This window comes from Hyperolius riggenbachi, chromosome 2, assembly GCF_040937935.1.
Source record: "Hyperolius riggenbachi isolate aHypRig1 chromosome 2, aHypRig1.pri, whole genome shotgun sequence".
Lineage (NCBI taxonomy): Eukaryota > Metazoa > Chordata > Amphibia > Anura > Hyperoliidae > Hyperolius > Hyperolius riggenbachi.
The window spans coordinates 229,055,390-229,075,889 of NC_090647.1; the positions used below are offsets into that span (position 1 = coordinate 229,055,390).

At 41.3% G+C, this 20,500-nt stretch overlaps 1 protein-coding gene across 1 annotated transcript in view; it reads left to right on the forward strand.

The window, feature by feature from the left end:
• Window positions 1–864: 864 nt before the first annotated feature.
• LOC137546180 (pinopsin-like) overlaps window positions 865–20,500 on the forward strand; it is a 312,124-nt gene continuing 292,488 nt past the window's right edge. Inside the window, exon 1 of the mRNA XM_068268278.1 lies at window positions 865–1,107. The gene's annotated coding sequence lies outside the window, so the exon portion shown is untranslated. The remainder of the gene's footprint in view (window positions 1,108–20,500) is intronic.

Genomic DNA, 20,500 nt, shown 5'->3' on the forward strand with positions numbered 1-20,500 from the left:
CAGGGTTGAGGAGGGCGGAGTCAACCCATTAGTATATTGACATGGAGATGCACCAGGAAAGGAAAATTACCGGTAGGTAAGTATATAAATTTTCCGTTATTCTTTCTTCATTATTTAATATAGGTTAGGACTTCTCCCACGCAAACAAATCTTGAACTGCTAAACTGTACATTTTCTCCCTGCACTCTTTTTCTCTCAGCAATGCATGAGCTTTATTAGTTATGGTACTCTGGGATTTTACATACACTTATCTCATCATGTTACAGGTCTATTCAGGCACTCTGTAACCTTACTCAATAAAGAAGCTTCAAATCATCATACAGTTAATATTCTTTGCATATTAAATTTCCCTTCATTGGGTTTTATACTTCAGTATTTTCCACTAAGGCACAAAAACAACACGTGACTAACATGAAAACTGAGCAAATGAAAATACAGAGAGGATATCCACATAAGGCACTTTATTAGTATGCAGGATGCAAGCCCAAAGACAGTATATAGCGTATACAACCTTGCACAATTAATTCTATTGAGTAAGCAAACAAACATTATCAACCTAATCATTTTCTGCTATGCATTAAACACCCATAAGAGAGTAAATTAACATCAGTTATCTGACACTGCTGATCCTATTAACATTCTTTCCTATGTGTAGCACTAACCTATAGAGAAAGCATGAACACAAAGCTCACACTGCCTATTGCTCATTAATGCTGAAGAGTGAGCACAGATTAAGATCTGAGCACTAGCATGTACAGTGCTTTCATCCAATCAGCTGTAAGATGAACAGATGATGCTTGCTAGTCAGGCTTGAAATACAGAGAAGTGAAGAAGTCTACAGTCTACACAGTTTCACTGTAATAACAGTACAGAGAGGAGCTTACTGCAGCTGCTTTTACATAGCAGTCAGTTTCACCACAGCTTCAAGCCTATTACAGCATATAGTGAGGAATATTTAAATACTGCAATCCACACAACTTCTATGTATTATTAATGTGATCTGCCTCACCCTTCCCCAAACGCTGGAATATGACTGGTTGTCTGTGGTGCTGGCATAGATCTGGCTCACTTGGAGAGTGTTGGAGGCATCCCAGCAGTTCTCTGCAAGTAAGTATATAAGCAAACTAATATGAATTACATATATACTGTTGTCAATGCATGCACATTTCATTTGTAAAAAGTACAGTACAGTGTTGATTTTCCACGCATTGCTCTGTATGCCTGCATTATTAACTAATCATTAAAATATCCACAAGTATTAGCGGGTCAGAGGGTCAGAATGTTGCCTGAACAGCTGTGTTTATTGTGAAGCACCACAGATGGGTTCCAGGATTATTGTCATTGGCGGTTTTTGTTATGGAATTATGTCTATGCAAAAAGATTTTGATTATTGTTATTATTTTTATGTCCCTTTACTAACCAGTAATTGAACTGGTGTTTAGAATAGTTTTTTTATACACTGTTATTTTTTGTGTGTGTTCTTTCCTTTGTCCTTGTACTAGCATTTTGTTTTAATATAGAAATAATCTAATGTTACTATCTTTAGCTAGCAATTAACATTTGACCATTATTAAAACATTCCCATTTGACCATCATTAAAACTGGTCATTGATATTACTCGCTATTAATAAGAATTCTATTTGCAACTCTGGGGCAAAGTTTATCTCTGTAATTGTAATAAGTAAGCAGGTTTTAGGTAATGAGAATGCAGATGGGCAGATAAGTCAAAAAAATTATTTAGCTCTTAATGTTTTTTCAATCTTTTTTTTAATTACTCCAATTAAAAGAAACCCACAGTCAGGGGAATATTACTGGTTCGCATTGTAAAATGTGTCTGACTGTTGTGCTGGTACTGTTCTTTGACACTGCATCCACTGCAATGGAGTATATAATCGCATCGCAGCAGGATTCAATTATAGTGCAATGGTTATGTTCACAGTGGAGCGCTGCTGCGAATTCTGTAAGAATAATATGCAACATGCTGTGCTTTTACCAGACGAGGTGTGTGATTACAGTTGCAGTGAAGCATACGTCTATGTAATGTATGCTTCACTGCATGCGCCGCATCACACTTGTTACACGTGATCCTATTTTTCAGGATGTGCAACGCAATGCGTGAAAGTACCCTAATTATTCCTGAGCTGTCCCAGAATAAGTGTGCAGGTCTGGTATTCTGAGTGTATTCTGATGCCACTGGCTGCATGACTGTTCCAAGTGAGGCAAAAAAGATTAGCATGACGTCTAGGCAAAGATGGCAGCCACCATATTCCTCTCAGCTTAGTTTTTCTGCAAGGTACACAGGAAAATGCAAGCAATTTGTGATTGTCCAAAATCACAGTTGCTGCACATCTAATGTATTTCAATGTTGTCATAGTTTTTATGTGTGCACAAAAGTTCCAACGAAAAAAGTCTCAAACTGCAAATGCAAATTAGTGCATGTGGAAAATCCAAAGCAGAAATTGCTCTGACTAGTGTGAATGGCCATTAAGGATAGTTCTGAGGAAAACTTGCATTTCAGTTTTGGATGATCATTTACCTGCTTATGGGCCTAGTACAAATTAAGCAATCCATAACCAGCCTTTCACACGATTATAATTCACTAAGCTTTATCAAACACTTTATCAAACGTTTGATAATTTACCTCATGAGTAAAATTTAATTTTGAATTGACTAAGGTGTTATATATTTATCAAGTGTTTTATCGAGAAAACATTCAATAAATCTATAAAACCTTAGTGAATTCAAAATTTGATTTTACCCATGAGGTAAATTATCAAACGTTTGATAAAGTGTTTGATAAAGCTTAGTGAATTGAGGCCATTTGAATTCACTATGGCCTCAATTCACGGAGCATTATCAAACGTTTATCAAACACTTTATCAAACGTTTGATAATTTACCTCATGGGTAAAATCTCATTTTAAATTCACTAAGGTGTTATTTATTTATCGAATGTTTTACCGATAAAACGTTCAAGAAATATATAACACCTTAGTGAGATTTTACCCATGAGGTAAATTATCAAACGTTTGATAAAGTGTTTGATAAACGTTTGATAATGCTCTGTGAATTGAGGCCTAAAAGTGTTATATATTTATCAAGTGTTTTATCGATAAAACGTTCAATAAATCTATAACACCTTAGTGAATTCAAAATTAGATTTTACTCATGAGGTAAATTATCAAACATGTGATAAAGTGTTTGATAAAGCTTAGTGAATTGAGGCCATATGTGTTCTATTTGACTGGCTGATAAGAGTTTGATCAATCAGGAACACCAAATCACATGTGTACAGTGGGTTTTATAAATGATCTTTTGTTGCTTTCAAGTTACCGTAGGTTCCTATTCCTATGATGTTACATCAAACATATACATGAACAATTGATATTTACCAGCTCATATTATCACTCAAGGATGGGTATGATAATCATTTCCATATGATTTTAGATTGGTCTGCATAAGAATTAATTTAAGATTGGCAGACATTCTGATCAGTTTGATCAGATCATTCATTGGTTGGAAGTTAATGTTGGCTTCAGTAGCTTCAAGAAGCAAAACTTTCCATCTGCTGAGAAACGTGTCAACGCTGTACTCTACTTTTTGGTTATTGTGGCATATCCAAGAATAGTTTTGCCAGCCGCAAGCAACTACTCACTACTGTACTTCCCCATGTGCTCTGGACTGTCTAGGATGAGACCTTTCTTCTTTGCCAGCCAAGATGCAAATAGTAGTGCAGATGTACTCCTTAGTCACCAGCAGTGAGTAAATACTGCTACTATGGTAGCACACATTTAAAAGCAACGCATGTTAAAATGGGCACAAGATGCATGTAATACATGTAATAATAATAATAATAGTATCGATATTCCACTATCTCCTTCTGTTAGTAAAATATTGGTAACTTTACTGATATTCTACTATCACTTACCCTAACCTTACCCTAACCTAACTCTCCCATTACCCCTACCTATGCGTAACACTAACTCATCCCCTCACCTACACCTAACACTAACCTTCGCCCATAGCTATTGCAGCCATACTCTGCCTCCCTGCTGCTAACTAACTCGGCAATAACTACTACCGATAAATGGAGTTTGTCTACAAAGCAGCCCTTCTCCATGGCAATTTTACATCACTCCATTGCTTATCTGAGATCAGCTACATACGGTAGTAGCCGTACTCCATAACAAATCACCACCTCTCTCACCACTAAAAATCAGATTTTTGGCTATTCTATAGCAGAACTCCGGCACCCAAATGACCTTCCTAGCACCAATTTCCCGAGGGGTCTATGGCAGTCCCCTAATTATCAGGCTCAATCTGCACCCAAATTAACTGATTCAACTACAGATGAAACCTGAAAAATTAGAATATTGTGCAAAAGTCCATTTATTTCAGTAATTCAACTTAAAGGGGAACTGAAGAGAGAGGTATATGGAGGCTGCCATGTTTATTTCCTTTTAAGCAATACCAGTTGCCTGGCAGCCCTGTTGATCCTCTGCCTCTAATACTATTAGCCATAGCCCCTGAACAAGCATGTAGCAGATCAGGTGTTTCAGACTTTAAAGTCAGATCTGACAAGACTAGCTGCATGCTTGTTTCTGGTGTTATTCAGATACTACTGCAGAGAAATAGACCAGCAGGGCTGCCAGGCAACTGGTATTGATTAAAAGGAAATAAATATGGCAGCCTCCGTATACCTCTTACTTCAGTTCCCCTTTAAAAGGTGAAACTTATTATATGAAATAGATTATTACATGCAAAGCAAGATAGTTCAAACCTTTATTTGTTATAATTTTGATGATTATGGCTTACAGCTGATGAAAACCCCAAAATCAAAATCTCAGAACATTAGAATATGGTGAAAATGTTCAGTATTCTAGGCTGAAAGTGCCAGACTCTAATCAGCTAATAAATCCAAAGTACCTGCAAAGGCTTCCTATTACATATGGCAATTTCACCTTTTAAGTTGAATTGCTGAAATAAATGGACTTTTGCACAATATTCTAATTTTTTCGAGTTTCAGCTGTATGGTTCTGTGACCCGGCTTCTACAAGGACAAATCAGTAGCGTATTGTACCGTGTTAGCCAGCAGTAAAAGCAAGAAGTTTTGAATCAGGAAAATACCATTTATTTGGGTAACTTAAAAGAAATAGAGTAAGCTTTCGGCTGATAAGCCTTCTTAAGACTCCTTTCCTGTGTTCCTGAAGGGACAGATAAGATGAGAGACTGTCTACCTGTGCTCAAAAGAGTTACCGGTTGCATAGGATGCTGAAAGTTAGTCACCGTGCAAGTGTTTTAAAATTACTTTATGTGGTCCATGTGAGGACTGCAAGCTGTACCCTTCTGTCCTGAGACAGGAAGCTGTTGGTTCACTAGCATCCACCAATCAACACTATTACACTGCATTAGTACTAGCTACTCTTAAAGGGAACCTGAAGCGAGTAAAATTATTTAAAATAAACACATGACGTAGCTGCAGATGAATATTACATACTAACTTCCCCATCTGTTCCTCTCAGAAGCTCACCATTTTCTGCTTACAGTGATCCCTTCCAGTTCTGACAAGATTTTGTCAGAACTGAAATATACCAGTTGCTGTCAGTTATATATCAGCAGCTGTCAGTTACAACTGAATGTGCAAGGTAATGCCCATGTTTCCCTATGGCTCAAGTGGGTGATATTACAGTTTAACAGTATGCTAACCAGGAAGCTGTTATGGGGTAATGGCCATTTTTAAAGTGGAGGAGGGAGATTTTAATTGATCACAGTGGACAAATGGGACGCAGGAGAGGAGAAAGAGATTGATGAGTACATTACACAGGAGGTATGTATGACCTGTGTATGGTTATTTTGACTTTTTATTTTCAGTTCAGGTTCTCTTTAAGCCATAGGGCCAGTTGCTTCTGCTGTTTATGAACATGTTTAGATAACAGACTGCCTAACCAGATTGTTCAGAGGTCTGTGCACCTTGCAGTTTGCTGATAACCATGCTGTACGAGGTTGCCTTCAGCAAACTGTGTGCTACATGGGGTGATATTTTTACTACATAAAGAAGATTTTAATATAAAGTTATGTCTTGTGTACTTTTATAGTCTTTTTCAGAATTGTGTGTCACAAATACTGGGCCTCTCTGACTTTTGGGATGTCTTATTGGGAGAAAGTGAGTGTCACTTTGTTCTGGGAAGCTACCATTACAAATTTACAGTAGCAGCAATACTGGTGTTTAATTCTATTGTGTTCCCCCTGCACCACTGGTGTGTGTCAGGGCTCTCGCCATTGCTTGTTGCAATAATGTAGCTGCTGTAGCTGGCAGCTGCTTGGATAGTATCAGCTGACGGAAATCAGCAACAGCATGTAGTTACACTGAGAGGCAGAATTCTCACCCACACAGTGTCTGAAAGCTATAAGATTCTGGTGGTGATTCAAACCACCCACATACACCCCTAACTAGAATATCATTGTTAGCTGGGAAATAAACTTTTGATGCCTGATAGCTGATGTTAGTTTTCTTTCATATCTGTATCTGCAGACCTTGTAGTTATACAACCTGATATACTGTAATTTATCAATACGAGAACTATGAAAATAGTTTCAGCAGCGGTATAGATCGCATTGCACTGCAACATTAAAAATAGACTTTGGCGATTACCGTGGCAATGCATGGTTATCGTACTTCAGGCTGCAAGCCAAACTATAAGTGAGGCTCTCTAGCACTCACTTCCTGTGGGCGAAATAAGAATTGCATGCGCAAAGCGAACACAAAGCAGTTTAAAAAAAATTGAGTTACCATTGACTTATATGAGTTCCGGTCGCCACTCGTCGCTGCGGATGTGGAGTGGTAATGCACTGATATGCTTTTGTGTCAGATGAAATGTGAAGAGTGCATCTCTTCACATCAGGTACGAAATGTCTCATAGACTTTCATTGCTTTAGCGTTACCCTATGGTAAAAAAAAAAAGGTTAACGCAATGCAATGAAAACGTCCTGGTGTGAAAGGGGCCTTAAAGGGAACCTGAAGTGAGAGGGATATGAAGGCTGCCATATTTATTTCCTTTTAAGCAATATCAGTTGTCTGATCCTCTGCCTCTAATACTTTTAACCATAGACCCTGAACAAGCATGCAGTAGATCAGGTGTTTTTGACATTTTTGTCATCTCTGACATTAGCTGCATGCTTGTTTCGGGTGTGATTCAGACACTACTGCAGCCAGATAGATCAGCAGGGCTGGCAGGCAATTGGTAGTGTTGAAAAGGAAAGAAATATGGCAGCCTCCATATACGTCTCACTTTAGGTTCAACCCAGTATCATGTGGCAGTGAGGGAAGTGGTGAGTGTGGGTGTGTTTGTCATAGGCACCAAACAGGAGGCCATCTCCAATGTTAGATTGGCAGTGTTTTAGTCTCAGCTTCCGGCTTATAATGTACTGTTAGTGAAATGACTACAAACTCCCAAAGGAATGTAAAGCTTAGAGGCTAGGAGGGCTATCAGTAAGCCCAGACTAGAATTATGACAGAATCATCTCTAGGGAGCAGAGTCGGATCATCCACAACGCAATTCTAGGAAGTTGCCTAGGATCTGGATAGTCTAGTGGCCTGGTGGATGCTAGCCCCCACCAAATCTTACTAAAAAAAGCTAGATAACCATCACTAGTGGGCAAAAACTGCTACCTTGCCTAGGGCCCCATTTCATTGTAATCCATTTCTGCTAGGGGGTGTGAGAGACACTGTTGTTTCAACAGCATTGACTTAGAATTGGCTTCTTGTGAATATGACTAACCCACACTCACTTTCACCCAAGCTGATGTATTGTGCTGGCCAAAGGTCTTCTTTAAAACATATACCTGACCCAAGGCAAGGGTATGTTCATGCTTAATCCTCATTCCTCCCAGTTTCTGTAATCACCCTTTACAAAATTGAGAAATGTACTGTATGTTTGGAATTGGCGCCTGTGGCAATGAGAACACCTTGACCTTTATTAAAGTGAACCAAGTTTAGATCTCAGAATCCTTCCTTGGTGGATTCCATAGATCAGCTGCTGCATGCAGCCAAGTGTATTTGTTTGCAGTTGAGCATATATTTACAAAATGAAGAGAACACACGGTTCCTGTTATAGGGGGGTGATGGTGCTGCTGGAACTAGTGAAATATCACTGCCATTTAACCAAAATACTACTTTGTAACCATAATAACAGCACACTATTTGGTATGCTGTTTGTTGTACAGATTGCCCTTGTTGCATGAATTATAAACTGCAGAGAGCAGGTAGCTTTGTTACTTTTCTTGCACGCCTGAATGATTGCAGGAAGCTGCCTGTAACATGCCCATACATATGGCCGGTTGCACACCTGAGGTTTTCAGTGTGATGCAGTGCTTCATATGACCCCACACCACTGTACGGCAATAGGGTCATATGAATAGGCTGCCCCCCGCTACTGACGTAATCCCTGCTGGGCAAAAAGTACATCACTGGGACTCCATTCGGTCCGCGCATGCATTTCACGTCGCAATGCACACTTGCTATGTTGCTCATTGACTAGCATTGCCGCACAATCTGTGCAGCAGGCACGGATCATGCGGCAACACGCTGCAGACTTTGTGTTGGGATTGCGGCAATTTTGCTACTTCCAGTGTCTCTATAGACTTGCATGGTCCTTGCGACGGGGCGATGCAGCGCAATAGTGTGCAATTGTCCTAACATTTTCTACTTAGGAGGCTCTAAAATAGTTGTTTTTTTCCATGAAATTAACCGTGGTGAACTCCAAGTTCAACTTTGCATAATTCCAGTCAGATCTTGGTACTTCTGGTTGAATTGAAAAAAGTTTTGCCTCATATCTTATTTTTTTGCATTGGAATCTTTGGCACTAGTTTCTAAGTTAATTGCAAAGATCACAAGCCTGCTTTTGTCATTCAGCTCACTGGTGGGAGGATTTTAAGGAAAAAACCCCGGCAGATTTTGAGGAAAAATTACATTTTAAGGTTCGGTGGGAAGGAAAAAACACTATTTGAAACCTGACAAGAGTGGAATTGTGGCTGCTTACATTCTCATGCTTCAGTTCACACAACCTGTATTGTTCATTAGTACGACTTTTATAATTGAAACTCGAACCCCAAGCAATATTCATCTGCGGTACATGGTGCAGTGGGAGATAAATCATCCTCCCCTTTGAAATTGAACATGTTCAATGAAAGGTGAAATGGGGCTAAGCAACCCCACATTGGTCCCAGGGGTAATTTATAGTGAAATATGAAAGCTCTCTTTAATAATAAGCAGATTCTCAAATATACCCCCCAAATGTAATAAGTGGAAAATTGGTACATTATTATCCCTTACCCATTCCTACAAAGAGTTCAAAGTTTAAAGAAATACCCAAACACTAAAAAAAATTGCATCTAAACAATTAATTTATCTTCTATTGATGATTGCTTGTGAAATCCTTTGAACAAGACTAGGTTGACAGTGGGTGGAATTGTAAAAAAAAGTGAAGCATGGGCTATCAGCATCATCAAGGAATACAAAATATATTAACCACTTCAGGACCACAGTCTTTTCGCCCCTTAAGGACCAGAGCCTTTTTCTCCATTCAGACCACTGCAGCTTTCACGGTTTATTGCTCGGTCATACAACCTACCACCTAAATGAATTTTACCTCCTTTTCTTGTCACTAATACAGCTTTCTTTTGATGCTATTTGATTGCTGCTGCGAGTTTTACTTTTTATTATATTCATCAAAAAAGACATGAATTTTGTCAAAAAAATGACTTTTTTAACTTTCTGTGCTGACATTTTTCAAATAAAGTAAAATTTCCTATACATTTGAGCGCGAAAGTTATTCTGCTACATGTCTTTGATAAAAAAAAAAAACATTCAGTGTATATTTATTGGATTGGGTAAAAGTTATAGCGTTTACAAACTATGGTGCCAAAAGTGAATTTTCCCATTTTCAAGCATCTCTGACTTTTCTGCGCACCTGTCATGTTTCATGAGGGGCTAAAATTCCAGGATAGTACAAATACCCCCCAAATGACCCCATTTTGGAAAGAAGACATCCCAAAGTATTCAGTGAGAGGCATGGTGAGTTCATAGAAGATTTTATTTTTTGTCACAAGTTAGCGGAAAATGACAGTTTGTGACAAAAAAAAAAAAAAAAAAAAGTTTCCATTTCTTCTAACTTGCGACAAAAAAAAATGAAATCTGCCACAGACTCACTATGCTCCTCTCTGAATACCTTGAAGTGTCTACTTTCCAGAATGGGGTCATTTGTGGGGTGTGTTTACTGTCCTGGCATTTGGGGGGTGCCTAATTGTAAGCACCCCTGTAAAGCCTAAAGATGCTCATTGGACTTTGGGCCCCTTAGCGCAGTTAGGCCGCAAAAAAGTGCCACACATGTGGTATTGCCGTACTCAGGAAAAGTAGTATAATGTGTTTTGGGGTGTATTTTTACACATACACATGCTGGGTGGGAGAAATATCTCCGTAAATGACAATTTTTTTATTTTTTTTACACACAATTGTCTATTTATAGAGATATTTCTCCCACTCAGCATGGGTATGTGGAAAAATACACCCCAAAACACATTATACTACTTCTCCTGAGTACGGCGATACCACATGTGTGGCACTTTTTTGCACCCTAACTGCGCTAAGGGGCCCAAAGTCCAATGAGTACCTTTAGGATTTCACAGGTCATTTTGAGAAATTTCGTTTCAAGACTACTCCTCACGGTTTAGGGCCCCTAAAATGCCAGGACAGTATAGGAACCCCACAAATTACCCCATTTTAGAAAGAAGACACCCCAAGGTATTCCGTTAGATGTATGGTGAGTTCATAGAAGATTTTTTTTTTTTGTCACAAGTTAGCGGAAATTGATTTTAATTGTTTTTTTTCACAAAGTGTCATTTTCCGCTAACTTGTGACAAAAAATAAAATCTTCTATGAACTCGCCATTCTCCTAACGGAATACCTTGGGGTGTCTTCTTTCTAAAATGGAGTCATTTGTGGGGTTCCTATACTGCCCTGGTATTTTAGGGGCCCTAAACCGTGAGGAGTAGTCTTGAAACCAAATGTGGCAAAATGACCTGTGAAATCCTAAAGGTACTCATTGGACTTTGGGCCCCTTAGCGCACTTAGGGTGCAAAAAAGTGCCACACATGTGGTACCGCCGTACTCAGGAGAAGTAGTATAATGTGTTTTGGGGTGTATTTTTACACATACCCATGCTGGGTGGGAGAAATATCTCTGTAAATGACAATTATTTGATTTTTTTTACACACAATTGTCCATTTACAGAGAGATTTCTCCCACCCAGCATGGGTATGTATAAAAATACACCCCAAAACACATTATACTACTTCTTCTGAGTACGGCGATACCACATGTGTGACACTTTTTTGCAACCTAGGTGCGCTAAGGGGCCTAACGTCCTATTCACAGGTCATTTTGAGGCATTTGGATTCTAGACTACTCCTCACGGTTTAGGGCCCCTAAAATGCCAGGGCAGTATAGGAACCCCACAAGTGACCCCATTTTAGAAAGAAGACACCCCAAGGTATTCTGTTAGGAGTATGGTGAGTTCATAGAAGATTTTTTTTTTGTCACAAGTTAGCGGAAAATGACACTTTGTGAAAAAAAAAAACAATACATATCAATTTCCGCTAACTTGTGACAAAAAATAAAATCTTCTATGAACTCATCATACACCTAAAAGAATACCTTGGGGTGTCTTCTTTCTAAAATGGGGTCACTTGTGGGGTTCCTATACTGCCCTGGCATTTTAGGGGCCCTAAACCGTGAGGAGTAGTCTTGAACCCAAATGTCTCAAAATGACCTGTGAAATCCTAAAGGTACTCATTGGACTTTGGGCCCCTTAGCACAGTTAGGCTGCAAAAAAGTGTCACACATGTGGTATCGCCGTACTCAGAAGAAGTAGTATAATGTGTTTTGTGGTGTATTTTTACATATAACCATGCTGGGTGGGAGAAATATCTCTGTAAATGACACATTTTTTTATTTGTTTTACACACAATTGTCCATTTACAGAGAGATTTCTCCCACCCAGCATGGGTATGTGTAAAAATACACCACAAAACACATTATACTACTTCTCCTGAGTATGGCGATACCACATGTGTGACACTTTTTTGCAGCCTAGGTGCGCTAAGGGGCCCAACGTCCTATTCACAGGTCATTTTGAGGCATTTGTTTTCTAGACTACTCCTCACGGTTTAGGGCCCCTAAAATGCCAGGGCAGTATAGGAACCCCACAAGTGACCCCATTTTAGAAAGAAGACACCCCAAGGTATTCCGTTAAGGGGTATGGTGAGTTCATAGAAGATTTTATTTTTTCTCACAAGTTAGTGAAAAATGACACTTTGTGAAAAAAACAATAACAATCCAATTTCCGCTAACTTTTGACAAAAAATTAAATATTCTATGAACCCATCATACACCTAACAGAATACCTTGGGGTGTCTTCTTTCTAAAATGGGGTCACTTGTGGGGTTCCTATACTGCCCTGGCATTTTACGGGCCCAAAACTGTGAGTAGTCTGGAAACCAAATTTCTCAAAATGACTGTTCAGGGGTATAAGCATCTGCAAATTTTGATGACAGGTGGTCTATGAGGGGGCAAATTTTGTGGAATCGGTCATAAGCAGGGTGGCCTCTTAGATGACAGGATGTATTGGGCCTGATCTGATGGATAGGAGTGCTAGGGGGGTGACAGGAGGTGATTGATGGGTGTCTCAGGGGGCGGTTAGAGGGGAAAATAGATGCAATCAATGCACTGGGGAGGTGATCGGAAGGGGGTCTGAGGGGGATCTGAGGGTTTGGCCGAGTGATCAGGAGCCCACACGGGGCAAATTAGGGCCTGATCTGATGGGTAGGTGTGCTAGGGGGTGACAGGAGGTGATTGATGGGTGTCTCAAGGTGTGATTAGAGGGGGGAAATAGATGCAAGCAATGCACTGGCGAGGTGATCAGGGCTGGGGTCTGAGGGCGTTCTGAGGTGTGGGCGGGTGATTGGGTGCCCGCAAGGGGCAGATTAGGGTCTAATCTGATGGGTAACAGTGACAGGTGGTGATAGGGGGTGATTGATGGGTAATTAGTGGGTGTTTAGAGGAGAGAATAGATGTAAACAATGGATTTGGGAGGTGATCTGATGTCGGATCTGCGGGCGATCTATTGGTGTGGGTGGGTGATCAGATTGCCCGCAAGGGGCAGGTTAGGGGCTGATTGATGGGTGGCAGTGACAGGGGGTGATTGATGGGTGGCAGTGACAGGGGGTGATTGATGGGTGATTGACAGGTGATCAGTGGGTTATTACCCGGAATAACAGATGTAAATATTGCACGGGCGAATTGATAAGGGGGGGGTCTGAGGGCAATCTGAGCGTGTGGGCAGGTGATTGGGTGCCCGCAAGGGGCAGATTAGGGTCTAATCTGATGGGTAACAGTGACAGGTGGTGATAGGGGGTGATTGATGGGTAATTAGTGGGTGTTTAGAGGAGAGAATAGATGTAAACAATGGATTTGGGAGGTGATCTGATGTCGGATCTGCGGGCGATCTATTGGTGTGGGGGGGTGATCAGATTGCCCGCAAGGGGCAGGTTAGGGGCTGATTGATGGGTGGCAGTGACAGGGGGTGATTGATGGGTGGCAGTGACAGGGGGTGATTGATGGGTGATTGACAGGTGATCAGTGGGTTATTACCCGGAATAACAGATGTAAATATTGCACGGGCGAATTGATAAGGGGGGGGTCTGAGGGCAATCTGAGCGTGTGGGCAGGTGATTGGGTGCCCGCAAGGGGCAGATTAGGGTCTAATCTGATGGGTAACAGTGACAGGTGGTGATAGGGGGTGATTGATGGGTAATTAGTGGGTGTTTAGAGGAGAGAATAGATGTAAACAATGGATTTGGGAGGTGATCTGATGTCGGATCTGCGGGCGATCTATTGGTGTGGGGGGGTGATCAGATTGCCCGCAAGGGGCAGATCAGGGGCTGATTGATGGGTGGCAGTGACAGGGGGTGATTGACGGGTGATTGACAGGTGATTGACAGGTGATTGACAGGTGATCAGGGGGGATAGATGCATACAGTACACGGGGGGGGGGGTCTGGGGGGGGGTCTGGGGAGAATCTGAGGGGTGGGGGGGTGATCAGGAGGGAGTAGGGGGCAGATTAGGGACTTAAAAAAAAAATAGCGTTGACAGATAGTGACAGGGAGTGATTGATGGGTGATTAGGAGGGTGACTGGGTGCAAACAGTGGTCTGGGGGGTGGGCAGGGGGGGGTCTGAGGGGTGCTGTGGGCGATCAGGGGGCAGGGGGGGGGAAATCAGTGTGTTTGGTGCAGACTAGGGTGGCTGCAGCCTGCCCTGGTGGTCCCTCGGACACTGGGACCACCAGGGCAGGAGGCAGCCAGTATAATAGGCTTTGTATACATTACAAAGCCTATTATACACTGTTGCAGCGGCGATCCGGATGCCAGTAACCCGCCGGCGCTTCCGAACGGCCGGCGGGTTACGGCGAACGGGGGGCGGAGCCAGTCCCCGGCGGCTGATCGCGTCACGAATGACGCGATCGCCGCATAGCCACTCCCGCAGCCGCCCCCGCCGATGGGCGTATTGCGGTCGTTTGGGCCCGGACTTTGCCGCCGCCCATCGGCTGGGGGCGGTCGTTAAGTGGTTAAAAAATTCCGGGTGCGGTGCCCGCCGTACTTGGCGGATAAAGTTGATTCTGATTCTGAATATACAAAAATGACAGATCAATACTTAAAGAACAATATCCATTAACCATGTAGTGCCAACAGTACAAACTTGATTAAAAACACAAGCCCAGCAGATAGCCTCATAAGTCAGCTGCTCAAACCATATGAGCTCCAAGATGAAATACATGTGCAATATGCAGATATCATAACACATTCATCACAATCATCTGCGCATTCAGCCCAAAGTGCACAGTGCCCAGCGATGTTTAAACAGTTGGGGGGGCCCCTTTTTTGGGGGTGTGCTTCTCGGGATCTTTATATAGTCCAGTGTTGCACAAGGATACTATATTACAGCAGCCGCTGTGTGAATGATCACCTTTTTGCAAGCATATGCCGTTAGGCCACAACATGGGGTAATCTCACCAACTTAATGCTCATTTTGCTCCAAGTGTTACAGCGGCTTCAATAAGACCCAGTACAATTCTGTTGGTCCCGCCGACCCCTCTCACTCGCAGCAGGGGATCAGCGTGCGATGATTAACCGGCCACTGGAGGGGCACGCCAAGCTCCATGCATGCAGAGGGCAGACGCTGCCATTGGAGTGATCAGCTGACCGAGGCTCCGCCCATCAACACAGTTAGCAGTGGGTGGAGGTGGAGCATTGCAGTGCAGCAAGCCATGGTACAAAGCAGCCATTATGCTTTGTCACATGGTCCCATGGCAACGTCTTCAGAATTATGATGCCATGCCAATACGCTCAGACTGAAGATTCCATGGCAGAAAAATGGTTGCACACAATATTCCACAATTAATGTTTCACTGTGGATAACTGGTTGCTTATCATATCTAAAAATAAGAGGTCATCTCCACCATAATACGTATACTGGATGCACTTGGAAATTCTTTACCATGGACATTAATGCAAAAGTCAGAACGTTAATCTAAATCAAATTTTTATTGAGTTTTGGGGTTAATTCCAAGAATGCAATATATTTTAAATTCTGTCAATTCTGACTATACTTAGTAGTTAAATAATAAGTTAACAAAGCTGACATCATGACATTCTTGTAATGTATAAAGCTAATCCGAGGGGATGATTTCTTCTTTTGTGTAAAAAAAAAAAATACGTAGAATATCGCTCAAGCCATGCAAAAAAACAACTTGTACGCAATTAACTAAATTAAGTCATGTGGATTTTTCTCATGCCTTGATTTTGTTTAGTGGAATGATAAGATTTTTCATGCTTCACTTCTCTCATGGTCTTCATTAACTAATGGCTTCCTTGATTCACAAATCAAAGACCAATTGTATTTTTAAAGATTCATTCGCCACCAAGATTATAGAAGGATTTTTAGGCATATGAAGGATTAGAAAACTATTTCTGACTTCTTACAACAACACAAATCCCTGGAATCGCATCAGTGTTTTCACCATCAGTACTAATGCATAAATCATATATTAATCATATTAAATGGCTCCTAAACTGACATTTAATCAGTAATAATACATGCATGCCACCAGGGTACTGATTGGCCCTAAAGACTCGTTAAAACATAACCTTTAATAGGGCTATTAAAATTGTGTGACAAGGGCACAGACAAAGTGTAAACACACACACACACACACACCACACGCACGCACGCACGCACGCACGCACACACACACACACACACACAGTGCAAATTACAGGAAATCTGTGTGAATGGACTGTGCAGACTCGTTAGTCTTTCACATTAGAGATTGTTGGCAACTGCTGGTGGGAGATTAGTTTGTTCTTTCTGGGGCTATATACTTTGTGATATTTATGTGACTATTGTTGTGGGATTTTGGGATGGTGGGCTGTGTTATTTATTCACCCTTTTTATGCATACATCCTGACAAAGGTCCCATGGGGTGAAACATGTAGGTCATTTAGGCAGCTCACTAGTTAGTGCAATAGTCTCTCACACACACCTCTCAAGATATGCACTTGTAACTTTAAGTGCATGATCAACCGTGTAGAGTTTGGCTTCTCTTTCATTACTGCTCAATGTACTCACCTGATAATAGACTCTCATCATTAGTGGCCTGCAATCTCTTATGTGTATGACTAACAAGCCTGCACAGTTTATCTATGCAGATTTCCTGCATTTTGCATGGGTATGCACTATTTACAGTGGTTTTCAAAAGTATTCGGCCCCCTTGAAGTTTTCCAAATTTTTTCATATTACTGCCACAAACATGAATCAATTTTATTGGAATTCCATGTGAAAGACCAGTACAAAGTGGTGTACATGTGAGAAGTGGATCGAAAATCATACACGATTCCAAACATTTAAAAAAAACAAAACTGCAAAGTGGTGTGTGCGTAATTATTCAGACCACTGAGTCAATACTTTGTAGAACCACCTTTTGCTGCAATTGCAGCTGCCAGTCTTTTAGGGTATGTCTCTACCAGCTTTGCACATCTAGAGACTGAAAGCCTTGCCCATTCTTCTTTGCAAAACAGCTCCAGCTCAGTCAGATTAGATGGACAGCGTTTGTGAACAGCAGTTTTCAGATCTTACCACAGATTCTCAATTGGATTTAGATCTGGACTTTGACTTGGTCATTCTAACACATGGATATGTTTTGGTTTAAACCATTCCATTGTTGCCCTGGCTTTATGTTTAGGGTCAATGTCCTGCTGGAAGGTGAACCTCTGCCCCAGTCTCAAGTCTTTTGCAGACTCCAAGAGGTTTTCTTCCAAGATTGCCCTGTATTTGTCTCCATCCATCTTCCCATCAACTCTGACCTGCTTCCCTGTCCCTGTTGAAGAGAAGCATCCCCAGAGCATGATGCTGCCACCACCATATTTGACAGTGGGGATGGTGTGTTCAGAGTGATGTGCAGTGTTCGTTTTCCGCCACACATAGCGTTTTGTATTTTGGCCAAAAAGTTCCATTTTAGTCTCATCCGACCAGAGCACCTTCTTCCACATGTTTGCTGTGTCCCCCACATGGCTTGTGGCAAACTGCAAACAGGACTTCTTATGCTTTTCTGTTAACAATGGCTTTCTTCTTGCCACTTTTCCATAAAGGCCAACTTTTTGCAGTGCACGACTAATAGTTTTCCTATGGACAGATTCCCCCACCTGAGCTGTAGATCTCTGCAGCTCGTCCAGAGTCACCGTGGGCCTCTTGACTGCGTTTCTGAACAGCACTCTCCTTGTTCGGCCTGTGAGTTTAGGTGGATGGCCTTGTCTTGGTAGGTGTACAGTTGTGCCATACTCCTTCCATTTCTGAATGATCGCTTGAACAGTGCTCAGTGGGATGTTCAAGGCTTTGGAAATATTTTTGTAGCCTAAGCCTGCTTTAAATTTCTCAATAACTTTATCCCTGACCTGTCTGGTGTGTTCTTTAGACTTCATGGTGTTGTTGCTCCCAAGTTTTTCTTAGACAACCTCTGAGGCTATCACAGAGCAGCTGTATTTGTAATGACATTAGATTACACACAGGTGCACTCTACTTAGTCATTAGCACTCATCAGGCAATGTTTATGGGCAACTGACTGCACTTAGACTAAAGGGGGCTGAATAATTACGCACACCCCACTTTGCAGTTATTTATTTGTAAAACAAAATGTTTGGAATCATGTATTATTTTCGTTCCACTTCTCACATGTACACCACTTTGTATTGGTCTTTCACGTGGAATTCCAATAAAATTGATTCATGTTTGTGGCATTAATGTGACAAAATGTGGAAAACTTCAAGGGGGCCGAATACTTTTGCAAGCCACTGTATCTGTGTGGAAATTGTGTTAAGTAATTTAACAGGGAGACACACCTTGCATTAGCAGAGTCAATGTGCTTCATTACCTTGCTGCTCAGTGTACCCACCCGATCTTTGTATGCTATGGTAGGAGCATGAAATAGACTTCCACTGTTAGTGGTGAGCAATCTCCTATGTGTATAACTAACAAGTCTGCACAGTTTATCTATGCAGATTTCTTGTATTTTGCACAGATATGCACTTGGCACTTTAAGTGCATTTATCTGTGTGGAGATTTTCTTTAGTAAGTTAATAGGGAGACATAATTTGCATTAGCAGTGACAATTTGCCCTGTTTTCTTTGGCATTTGGGTACCCACTTGATCTCTTTCTGTGATGGGGGAAAAGACAAACTAAACACCCACCGGCAGTGGCCAAAAGTCTCTAATGTGAATGACTTATGAGTCTGCACAGTCCATTCAGACAGATTTCCTATGGTTACACTATTTTAATAGCCATATTAAAGGTTATGAATTAACACATCTGTAGGGACAAGATACTAAAGGATAGAGATATCACTTTACCAACAAAGAATAGGATATTTAGAGCCATGGTCTTCCCAGTAGTAACATATGGCTGTGAAAAGTGCATTTTAAATAAGGTCATGTGTAGAAAAATTGGTGCTTTTTAAATGTGGGCATGGAGAAAGCTGTGAGTCCTTTGGACTGCTAGAGAATCTAACAATTTTCTATTTCAAGAAATAAGGCCAGAGTGTTCACTAGAAGGGCTGATACCACTATTAAAACTCAAATACTTTGGTCATATAATGAGAACATTGGATCCTTTGAGTAATGCGTGATGTATGGAAAAATTGAGGGCTACAGAAGTAAAGGACAGCAGAGGCTAAAATGTATAGACAGCATATGTGAATCAATGAACATGCCTATGTAGTGACAGAAACAAGCAGTGATTGACAGACACATCTGGCATGCAAAAGCACATATGGTCAGTTTGTCACAAAGATTTAGAATCGACTAAATGAATGAGGAGGAGGAGGACTAATCAGTCCTTTGGTCAAATAGCGTTTTTTGCTTATTAATTCCCTGACACATCTCAGATAGCATTTGTTTTTATTAAATCAGTAATACCCGCATGTGTAATATGGGGTTAATACACCTATCAGCCCTTAGTTTTGTATATGCTTCTTCTATTGCATTGCTTGGTCTCCCCATTCAATAAAAGAGGGATGTATGCTCTGTCCTCTCTGTGCTCGTTGTTATTTCATACTTCTAAGCTCAGCTGTTGTGCCAGGAGCACTCTGGGCATGCATACTTGGGAAGTGCTGTTCGTGCCCATAATGCTTCTGGCTCCTAGTGCAGTGCATAGCTTGGCAGGATTGCAAAATTTCAGGGAGCGTGAGTGGACAGAACATGCACTGCTCCATGCAAAATGGAGGGATGGTGGAAGAGCGACACAAGGAAAGCCCATGCAAACCACAGGACAGATAATTATAAGGACCCCATACTACACATGCTGGCCTGTGTAGTTTAATAGATTAAGGGCTTGATGGAATCTTCAGACTCACCAGCATTAACCGCTGGTGAATCCAATAATCAGGGAGCATTCTCACATGTTCAGACAGTGGACTAATGGGGAGCCCCGGCAGGTGATTCAAAGACGCTGATGGTCACGGCAGGTCCTGTGGGCGGCACACAGGTAGTCCTAGTTAGGATGTAGCAAGTGCAGGCTACTTATCACCTGGAATAGGATCAGGTCCTTAGTGTCAACCTACTGTCTGTCACTGATTTTTTGGCTTTGTTAGTTTCGGAGATGTCAAAACACCAGGTCTGCATGCTTTAGTGCCATTGATTTTTCTTAGAACTTAGAAGCAAAGGATCAGTAGCAACTATTAGGCAGAAATTGTTGATTAAGAGGAGTCATTAATGGCATTTTTCATATTCCTCTCATTCCAGGCTTCTTTTATCATTACATTAGCTGTCCCTTGCACATGTATTTTTAACAGAGTGTGACATTTTTTAAACCACAATGAATCCATAAAAAACAAAAAACAT